Source organism: Austrofundulus limnaeus, unplaced genomic scaffold, assembly GCF_001266775.1.
Source record: "Austrofundulus limnaeus strain Quisiro unplaced genomic scaffold, Austrofundulus_limnaeus-1.0 Scaffold12, whole genome shotgun sequence".
Taxonomy (NCBI): Eukaryota; Metazoa; Chordata; class Actinopteri; order Cyprinodontiformes; family Rivulidae; genus Austrofundulus; species Austrofundulus limnaeus.
The window spans coordinates 3,735,447-3,745,045 of NW_013952414.1; positions in this window are offsets into that span (position 1 = coordinate 3,735,447).

Consider the following 9,599-nt stretch of genomic DNA (forward strand, 5'->3'; position numbering starts at 1 on the left):
TCTGTTTCAGGTTAGTGGACATCATTCAGTAAACTGTCCCGTCGGGAAATATGTCGCTACGTCACACAGTGGAGTCTCTCTGATTGGTTGATGATGGAAATATGTCGCTACGTCACACAGTGGAGTCTCTCTGTTTGGTTGATGCGGCACGTCGAGCTGCAAAAGTTCAGATTTTCTAACTTCAGCGATTTGCGCTTCAGCGCGTCGAACGCTCAGATCGTTCAAATCGCGCTGCTCTAATCATTTCTAAGCATTTCCTGACGCTGATTGAAGCGCGTCCACCATAGACTTTGCATGTAAACCTGATGCTCCTGATGCTGAAATCACGTTTGGTGTGAACGCACCATTACAGCTTTAAGCTACCATTCTGCTTTTCCAGCATTTAATTAGCCCTTTGCTCAATTTAGAAAACTATTATACAACATATTATTATAAAACTACAATATTTAGCTCTTAGCTTTCCTTTTGCTGCTTTTAGCTAGCCTTGTGCTACATTTAACTTTTAACTAACATTTCGCTGTAAGCCCACCATCAGCTTTCAGTTAGGCTTTTGCTCCTTTTAGCAAGCTATTTTCTTACATTTAGTTCCTTTTGCTACTTTCAGCTAACCTCATTTCAGCACGCTTATTACAACTGTTAGCTGTCATTTTGCTGTTTTAGGTTTTAGTCAGCCTTTTCACTCCTTTTAGCTAACTATTTTCCAACAAGCTTTCCATTTGATGCTTTTAGCTTTCGCTACATTTAGTTTTTAACTAGCATTTAACTACTTTAAGCCACCATTCTGGTCCTTTCAGATTTTAAACAGCCTTTTTGCTATCCTTAGCTAGTGTTTTACTTTTTAAAATTTATTTCCTTAAGCGCTCTGTGTTTAAACTGAACTTACACATGTCATTTTTTTCTACTTTACATTCCCAGTCCATGTGATTGTAAACCTCTTTGCTGTATCTTAGAAAGTGCGACTGGCTTTGAGACAAACCGCTAAAACTGAGCTGCGATGCTCCTCTTCACTGCCAACGGATGAAATAAACATAATCAGCTCCCCTTTTTCTCCACTCGCTCTGTTTTCTAAGAACTCATTTCCCCCTCAGAACAGAGTCCCTTCTCCTCGCTGCGTCAGAGCAGAGGCAGTGGGTGAGTGGGTGCAGGTGGCTGTTTTGGAAATGCAGTTGCATGGAAACCCCCCCAGCAGACACACAGTCTGGAGTTGTACAGTAACAGTGTGTTCTGGGTGGCTGAAGAGAGAGAGAGAGAGAAATGGCTGGAAATGAGTCTCTTAGTAACGCGAGGGAGCAGAGAACCAAAAACCGAGAACAGGCTGCAAGTTAGGAGCAGAAAGACCTGCAGCCCCTCACCCCTAAAGCTGTGCTGAGGGATAAAACACAGGCTTCTGTTTATTTAAAGCATCTCGGTGAACTTTTATCGTAAAGATGATAACTAATAGTCATGGCTTTTCAGTTCTAACAGGGTTTCTTTCAGAGTGTAAACCCTGAGTGGAGCGTTAGACAGGTGGGCTGTCGTGTAATGATGTTTGAGTCATGTTGGACGTTCACAGGCAGGCGGGCTGAGTAAACACAAACCCCCGCAGCGGTCAGCTGACAGCCAACCTCAGGCAGTTCTTGCCAAGTCAGCCAAGTGAGTGGGATCGTGGAAACTTCCAGAGATATTTTACAGGTTGAGGCTTTGAGCTGCGGCAGCACTGATTTAAAAGAAGAAGAAGAAAAAAAAAAAGAGACTACAAACCATTAAAGCAATGTGAAAATTAAGAAACAGATTTGTCACCGTGAATCATCAAATTCTTCAATTGGCTGTTATGAGTTTGCCATCAGCAGTGCCTGAAAAGAAAATCGGCGCATTTAAAGCACAAACGATGGATGCTTGATTTGAGGAAAACCAGTGTGAGGAGGAGACATGCTGCATGATTTATCTCACAGGGACCACGAGAACACAAGCGTCTACCGGAGCATCATTTTCCTTGCAGCAGCTCCCTCATGTGGGAGATAAACTCTCACTACAAGATGCAACAGGCAACGAACCTTTTCTATTTGTTTTGAAGTGACATCGAAATTGTTCGGCATTTGCTCTAAAAGTAAAAGTTTAAATGCCTAAACCAAGTAGTAGCTGTTAAGTCAAGATCGTCAAGGTCGTTTTGAGGCGAGCTCAGGGAGGACAGRAACCTCCTGTGGAGCAGAAGGCCAAAAGCTTGCTTGATCTTGATACATGTATGAATACAAACCGTGAAAGCGGGGCCTTACGATCCTTCTGACTTTTTGGGTTTTAAGCAGGAGGTGTCAGAAAAGTTACCACAGGGATRACTGGCTTGTGGCGGCCAAGCGTTCATAGAGACGTCGCTGTTTGATCCTTCGATGTTGGCTCTTCCTATCGTTGTGAAGCAGAATTCACCAAGCGTTGGATTGTTCACCCACTAACAGGGAACGTGAGCTGGGTTTAGACCGTCGTGAGACAGGTTAGTTTTACCCTACTGATGATGTGTTGTTGCAACAGTAATCCTGCTCTGTACGAGAGGAAGCGCAGGTTCAGACATTTGGCGTACGTGCTTGGCTGAGGAGCCAATGGGGCGAAGCTACCATCTGTGGGATTATGACTGAACGCCTCTAAGTCAGAATTCTGCCCAGATGTGATACCGAAGCGCTGCAACCATTGATCTATATTACTGGATTGGACATCACGTGACTTATCTTGCGCCACAGGTGCCATAGCTATGCATTGAGTTTTGACTCGGGAACATTCATGAATGGTGGTAAAAAAAGGGGATGCAGCAGACATTCATGCAAGAAATATCAAAAAGGGATGCAACATTTTGCCATAAATTATCAACACTACAACAACAAGATCACAAGGTCAAGTTTATCACATTTTACAGATCATTAAAATATTTTTTTATTTTAAAAAATGTCGGAGATGCGGAAAGTAGGTCAGTTATGCTGGCTTGATTTTGACAACCTTATGTCAGGTAAACCAACAAAAAGACAAATTTGCTGTTCCAACAAATTATTATATATTTTTTATTTATATTGTTGTTATGTTAGGATAACATTGTCAGAGGTAAATATAATGGACAACAGTAAAATTACCTTTACTACTACTAGGCTGAACTGTGTAGATGTTACTGGTACTGATGTTAAGTCCAGTCAGCATATATCCTGTAGTTTGTGATTATATATCAGAGTAAAAAATGGTAACTTTTTTCCTCCAACGTACATTTCATAAGCTAAGTGGTGGAGTGGCCGACCGCATATATTTTACAACCAGCTGGAGGAATTTGTCTTTAGTCACTTCAGTGCGAATGAAGAACCAGGAAACAAATGCAGAATTAGAATTATATCTATATGACACACACGACTCTTAGTTTTATGTGACGGAAAGGGGCTTCTACTGTAAGTACGTTAGCAAAAACCCATAATGAAAAGTTCCCAGACTGCTTATAGATTTATCTCTTGAGCAAATACATATTTTTTACATATCACAACATTGGCAATTTTCTCAGCTTTAATTTAAGCCATATTTTATAGAAATTGGATAAGAAATGAGGGTGCTATGAATATTTTTGTGACAGATTGACGCATTGAAACTCTACCGTTTTGTTGACATGACTCAATGCATAGCAATGGCTCCTATGACGGAGCGTCGCTAGCTATAGCGGCTATAGGCAATGTCCAATCCAGTAATATAGATCAATGGCTGCGACTCCTCAGTAGGTTAAGGGTAGCCGACCTACGGGCCAGGCCGGTGCGGAGAAACGCTCGTGACCGGGTACGGGGCGGGTGTGCCACACCGACCACGCGCTGCACGTTTCACGGGGGTGCAGTGCTAAACGACTTGCAGACGACCTGATTCTKGGTCAGGGTTTCATGCGTAGCAGAGCAGCACCGTTGCTGCGATCTATTGAAAAACCCTTGATACAAAAAAAAAAGGTCAACAAGAAAAAGGATTGAAAACTGTGTGAAATTTGATCAAATGTTCCTGCGTTTCGTCGCTGACGCGCCATAAATGAGCGCGCTTATTGGCTAAAGTGTAACTGAGCTGAGCTCAACGGGCTGTCTGTATTGAACTGCGTAATTTGGCAAAACTTTGCGGGCCGAACTGATAGAACCATTGGGCCGTATGAAGCCCAGGGGCCACCAGTTGACTATCACTGCTATGGACAAAGGAACAACATGGCCACACAGACGACCTCACTGTGTAGGTATTGTTGCTGTGTAGTTCAAAGTGTGAGGTGGGATTTCATGATGTTGACTCTACTGACCCCCCCCCCCCCACACACACACACACACACACACACACACTCCCCGCCCTGATTGGCTCACCCTTCCCAGCTTTATGATGAAACCCTGTGCCACCGTTCCCCCTCCCACACACACGTACTCCTCAAATATTTAACCTTGGCACGTATAAATACTGCTGAGCAGGAGAAACGATACCCCCCGGTCCCGCTGCGTTATAAATCTCTGCTCGATTGGCCAGATGTGTCCAAGTCAAACGCGCCAGCCGCTTTTATTGTGTTAATGAATTTTCTGTGTAAGGAGACTGATGCAAACAAAACTGTGATCCCAGAGGTGATGAAAGAAATGTCTTATTCACAGTTTTCAGCAAGCCTGCGTGTCTGCCTGGAAAACTACAAGTTTGACAGATGTTGCTGAATAAAATCAGAGTTATGGTGAACATTCTTGCATCCACGGATCTACTGGAAGTAGATCAGTGTTCTTTTGTTTTTCCTTCTAGGCGTGGTCTGTTTTTATCCAGATTGCTTGATTTGCTTTGAACTGGCCTTGACACAAGTCCAACTCAAAAGTTAATCCAATTATGAGAAAAACACAATAAACATATGTGATTGCTGACTCAGCATTTTACACTGTTTTCCTGCCTTTTTTTAACAATGTTTTTATAATCTAACTCCTTCAGCATGCGTGTTTTAGCCTTTCAGCTCATTGAGGAGATGACTTTTTTTTTTGTGTGTGTGTCTTTCCTAATTTTCAAAATCTTTACCGTTATTTGCCAATATTTTCATTGTATTGTTGGTTCTAAGGTGCACGTTTGGTCAAGACTTAATAATGCAGGAACAAAAAAATAAAGCAGAAATATCAACTGCAGAGAAAAATAGCAAAATCCCCATTAAACTTGAGTTACAATCAATTTAGGTCAACTTACCGCTGAGGTAAAACTTCAAACAGAATCCAGTTATTAAAGTAACAGATGTAAAACGAAATAATCACAGGCGTTTACCGTTATGGCCAATCTGGTAGAAATTAATCTAAACAAACATGGATACATTTATGGGGTTTTTTTATGTCACAAGGAGCATTGCYGCTTGGTTACAGATTATTTAGGCAACTTTTCTTTTTTAATGTTATTATTGTTTTCTTTGGAAGCCATTTTTAATTGTCTTCTACAGTTCTGTTGACTTTCTCGAACACAGAGCGGTTTTTATTACAACAGTTTAAACAGAAGTCAGGATCTGAATCTGATCAAAATCAGCTGAGCGCTGCAGTTGGAGCTCTACGAGCGGCTTGTCCTCGCTGACCTGCTGAAAAGAAACAACCAAACTCAGAACTACAAGCTGGCTTTTGTTATTTGCTAAAATGATTTTTTTTTTCTGGGAGGGAATTCTGTAGAGTAGATCTGAAAGCAAATCCTTTCTAGCGGCCTGTTCTGGGTGTATTTTTTTCTCTCTCTGTTGTGTGCATGACCTCATTCAGGTTAACTCTGACGACGACGCCGTTTGAAGTAGCAGCTCCGGTTTTTTAACGTTCACTTTTCTTCAAAGGCATATTTTATTTACAGAGATGGGTCAAAGCTGGAGTGCTCTCAGTGCCGTGTCACAAGTTCCACATCTCTGTTACAAACCAACATGCAGAAAAAGTACTTTACCAGCAGCAGAAAGAACCTCAAGAAGGCATTTTATACTGTGCAGAAGCTAATTCTTTCTCTCCAACAGAGCCATGCTGGGTTTTGAATTGTCTTGCTGATATCAGCAAAATTTTCCATTTGACATTTGCACAACAGCATTGCTGTAAATCATCTACATTTTATTCAGCGCCACATCTATGATTTTAAAGGATGGTTGAGCTGTTAAAGCGTGGTGATTAGCAATGTGACGTTCACGAATTTATCAAATCATTTACAACAAATGACAAGAACCAAGTTGCGGACAGTAAAAAGCTGTGCATAGTTTTATTTATTTATTGCGCTTTTTCGCTTAAAACAGGCAGAGGGGCGGAGCACAGCAGCTCAGAGGGAAAGGGGATGGAGAGGGTTCCGCCCACGTGACATGATGACATCATCAAGTATGGCTTACTTGTAGCTTGTTCCAATTTGAATGGCTCTATTGAACGGCTCATCAAGATCAAAGAGTCGTTCATCCCGTTTCTAGTCCGTCCGTCCGTCCGTTTTCTTCCGCTTATCTGGGGTCGGGTTGCGGAGGCAGCAGCCTAAGCAAAGAGGCCCAGATTTCCCTCTTCTCAGCCACTTGGGCCATCTCCTCTGGGGGAATCTCAAGGTGTTCACAGGCCAGCCGAGAAACATAGTCCTTCCAGCATGTCCTGGGTCTTCCTCTGGGCCTCCTCCCAGTGGGATGTGCCCAGAACACCTCACCAGGGAGGCATCCAGGAGGCATCCTAACCAGATGCCCGAGCCACCTCAACTGGCTCCTCTCGACGTGGAGGAGAAGCGGCTCTACTCTGAGTCCCTCCCGGATGACTGAACTTCTCACAGGAGAGCCCAGACTCCCTGTGAAGGAAACTCATTTCGACCGCTTGTATCTGCGATCTCGTTCTTTCGGTCACTACCCAAAGCTCGTGACTAGATGAGGGTAGGAACATTGACCGACCGGTAAATTGAGAGCTTCACCACGACAGACCGGTACAGCGTCCACATCACTGCAGATGCAGCACTGATCCGTCTGTCAATCTCCTGCTCCATTCTTCCCTCATTCGTGAACAAGACCCCGAGATACTTAAACTCCTCCACTTGGGACAGGACCTCTTCCCTGACCCAGAGAAGGCACCCTACCCTTTTCGGGCTCAAGACCATGGCCTTGGATTTGAAGGCACTGATCCTCATCCCGGCCGCTTCACACTCAGCTGTGAACTGCTCCATTGAGAACTGGAGATCGCGATCTGATGAAGCCAATAGGACCACATCATCCGCAAAAAGCAGAGATGTGATCCTAAAGTCACCAAAACGGATCCCCTCAACACCTTGGCTACACCTAGAAATTCTGTCCATAGAAGTTATGAACAGAATCGGTGACAAAGGGCAACCTTGGCGGAGTCCAACTCTCACTGGAAACAAGTCTAACTTGCTACCGGCAATGCGGACCAAGCTCTGGCACCGGTCATACAGGGACCTAACAGCCTGYATCAAAGGGCTTGGCACCCCATACCGGAGGGACAGCATCCCTCACCACCGGTGTCCATCAGCGTGTTTAAGGGTTGCCGCCACGACAGGCACGAGAACCCTACAGCCACAGCTCAGGTAAGCCGCCTCGACAATGGAGGCACAGAACATGGCCCACTCGGACTGACTGAAGCAACACCCTCATTACTGAGGATGAGACACCAATCCATTGATCTTTCCATCCTACCAAGACAAGACACCAAGATACATAAAGTACTTCACCTGAGGCAAAGCCTTCTGCCCGACCCACAACATTTGTCACCGTTTCCTGCATGTAAACCATCTGAGCATTTTTTTAAATATTTTTTTTGCCACTTCAGTAGAAAACAAAACTGAATGTTAATTTCTTAATTTCTGCATCATCAGTGGCTTTTTTATAATACTATAATAACAAAGAAAAAGAAAACGTAGAAGAGAAATATAAGAACAGTAAAGAGAAACCGATAGGAATTATACAACAAGTGAAACGAACACCAATAACACACAGGACACCACACCCGACATTTGACCATCACACACAATCAGGCACATACACATACAAACATTCATATATACACACACACATACAGTACCTACATACACATAAAAATACATGGATAACCTTGAACTTAACATAAGCATATTGAACTGATCATAAGCATCTATACTGAAAAATACAGTTTCAGTCTTTCTTTTTTTATTGAAAAATTTTTAGGCCTTAAATGTCACCTCTTTCTTTTCTTATTTTTGAATTTGCTTCATCTCCCTGGAGACAAACCAAAACACCCACAGGTTTGGGTTTTAAACATTTGCTCTTTAAAATCAACCCCGACACATCAGCAGCTAAAATGTAATTACTTACGAAAGCATGTACAGCTCTGCTTCACATGACATCAGTTTGTACATATTTGAACAAATTCACCAAAGGCAGGAAAACGTGAGTGGATTATCTCTAAGAAGTGAGTGGGATAACAGGTGAAACTATATATGGTGTTCTAAGCTGGCCCTGGAAAGCAGATTATGCACTGGCAGCGTTTCTGCAGCCTCCCTGCCAAACACAATACTCGCCATAATGAGAAACACTTGCTGCTAAAGGAACAATCCGCAGAGCCACACACAACTCAAACACAACCAAAAGCAGCTTACGTTTCACTGTTTATCATTAACACTGATTACTTTTTAGTAGACTTGGCTCACACACACAGAGAGGTATTTCTATACAGCAGACCGTATAAAAATTTTAAGGCCTGTCGATTGTTACAAACGTCCGACAGGTGAAGCTCATAGGTGGGGAGGATGGAGGAGGAAACAAAACAGAAGAGAACTTTTTGTTTTCTGGRTATGAGACGCTGCTCCTGAAAGAACAAATGAACCAACAGGAAAACTGCAAAGTGATGACTTTTCAACCAGAAACAACAACTTCCCATTTTATCTGMTTTGTTAATTTTTTTAACACTCTATTTTATCTCTGTTCACTGAGAGAGAGACATACAAATTTGGCCTCAGCTGAAACTAAAATGGGCTTTAAAGTTCCTTGTTTGGCCACGAATCTCTGCTGTTTTTCACGGCTACAAAGGCAGGGATTAAATGGCAGAAGGTTTTATTGACACGACCGTATCCATGGAGGATTATAGAGGTCTGCTTCCTTTGAGCGGTCTGAACCCATTAACACCACACAAGTGCAGGGGAATCTTATTTTTCCCACCCTCAGCTATTTAAAATGTTCAAATCTGAAGTTTTCTCAGAAAATGCCTTGAAAATTATACATTAACAATAGAAATGAACGTTTTCTTTGTTTGTTGTTTCCTACAGAGGAAGCATGATCTTTTGTTGTAATCCCTGAATCACGTGATAGTTATTTATAATAACCTGCCTCTAACGGCGATAATGTTTTCGCCCATATCTGTGTGTTCATTGGTCGGTGGTGTTAGCAAAATATTTCATGACCAAAGGCACATATTTCACTGAAACTCAAATCACTGAATGTAGTAAATCCTTCAAGATGGACATCAAAGCCAAGCAAACTGTGGTGTGGAATATTAATCTCATATCCACTATAATATAAACAAAACATTTTATCTACCTACCTACCTATCTATTTACCTACCTACCTCTGTCTGTCTGTGTGTGTGTGTGTGTATGTACGTGTGTGTGTAGGTGTGTGTGTACATGTGTGTGTGTAAAATCTTGCCTTAAGACATAATCAA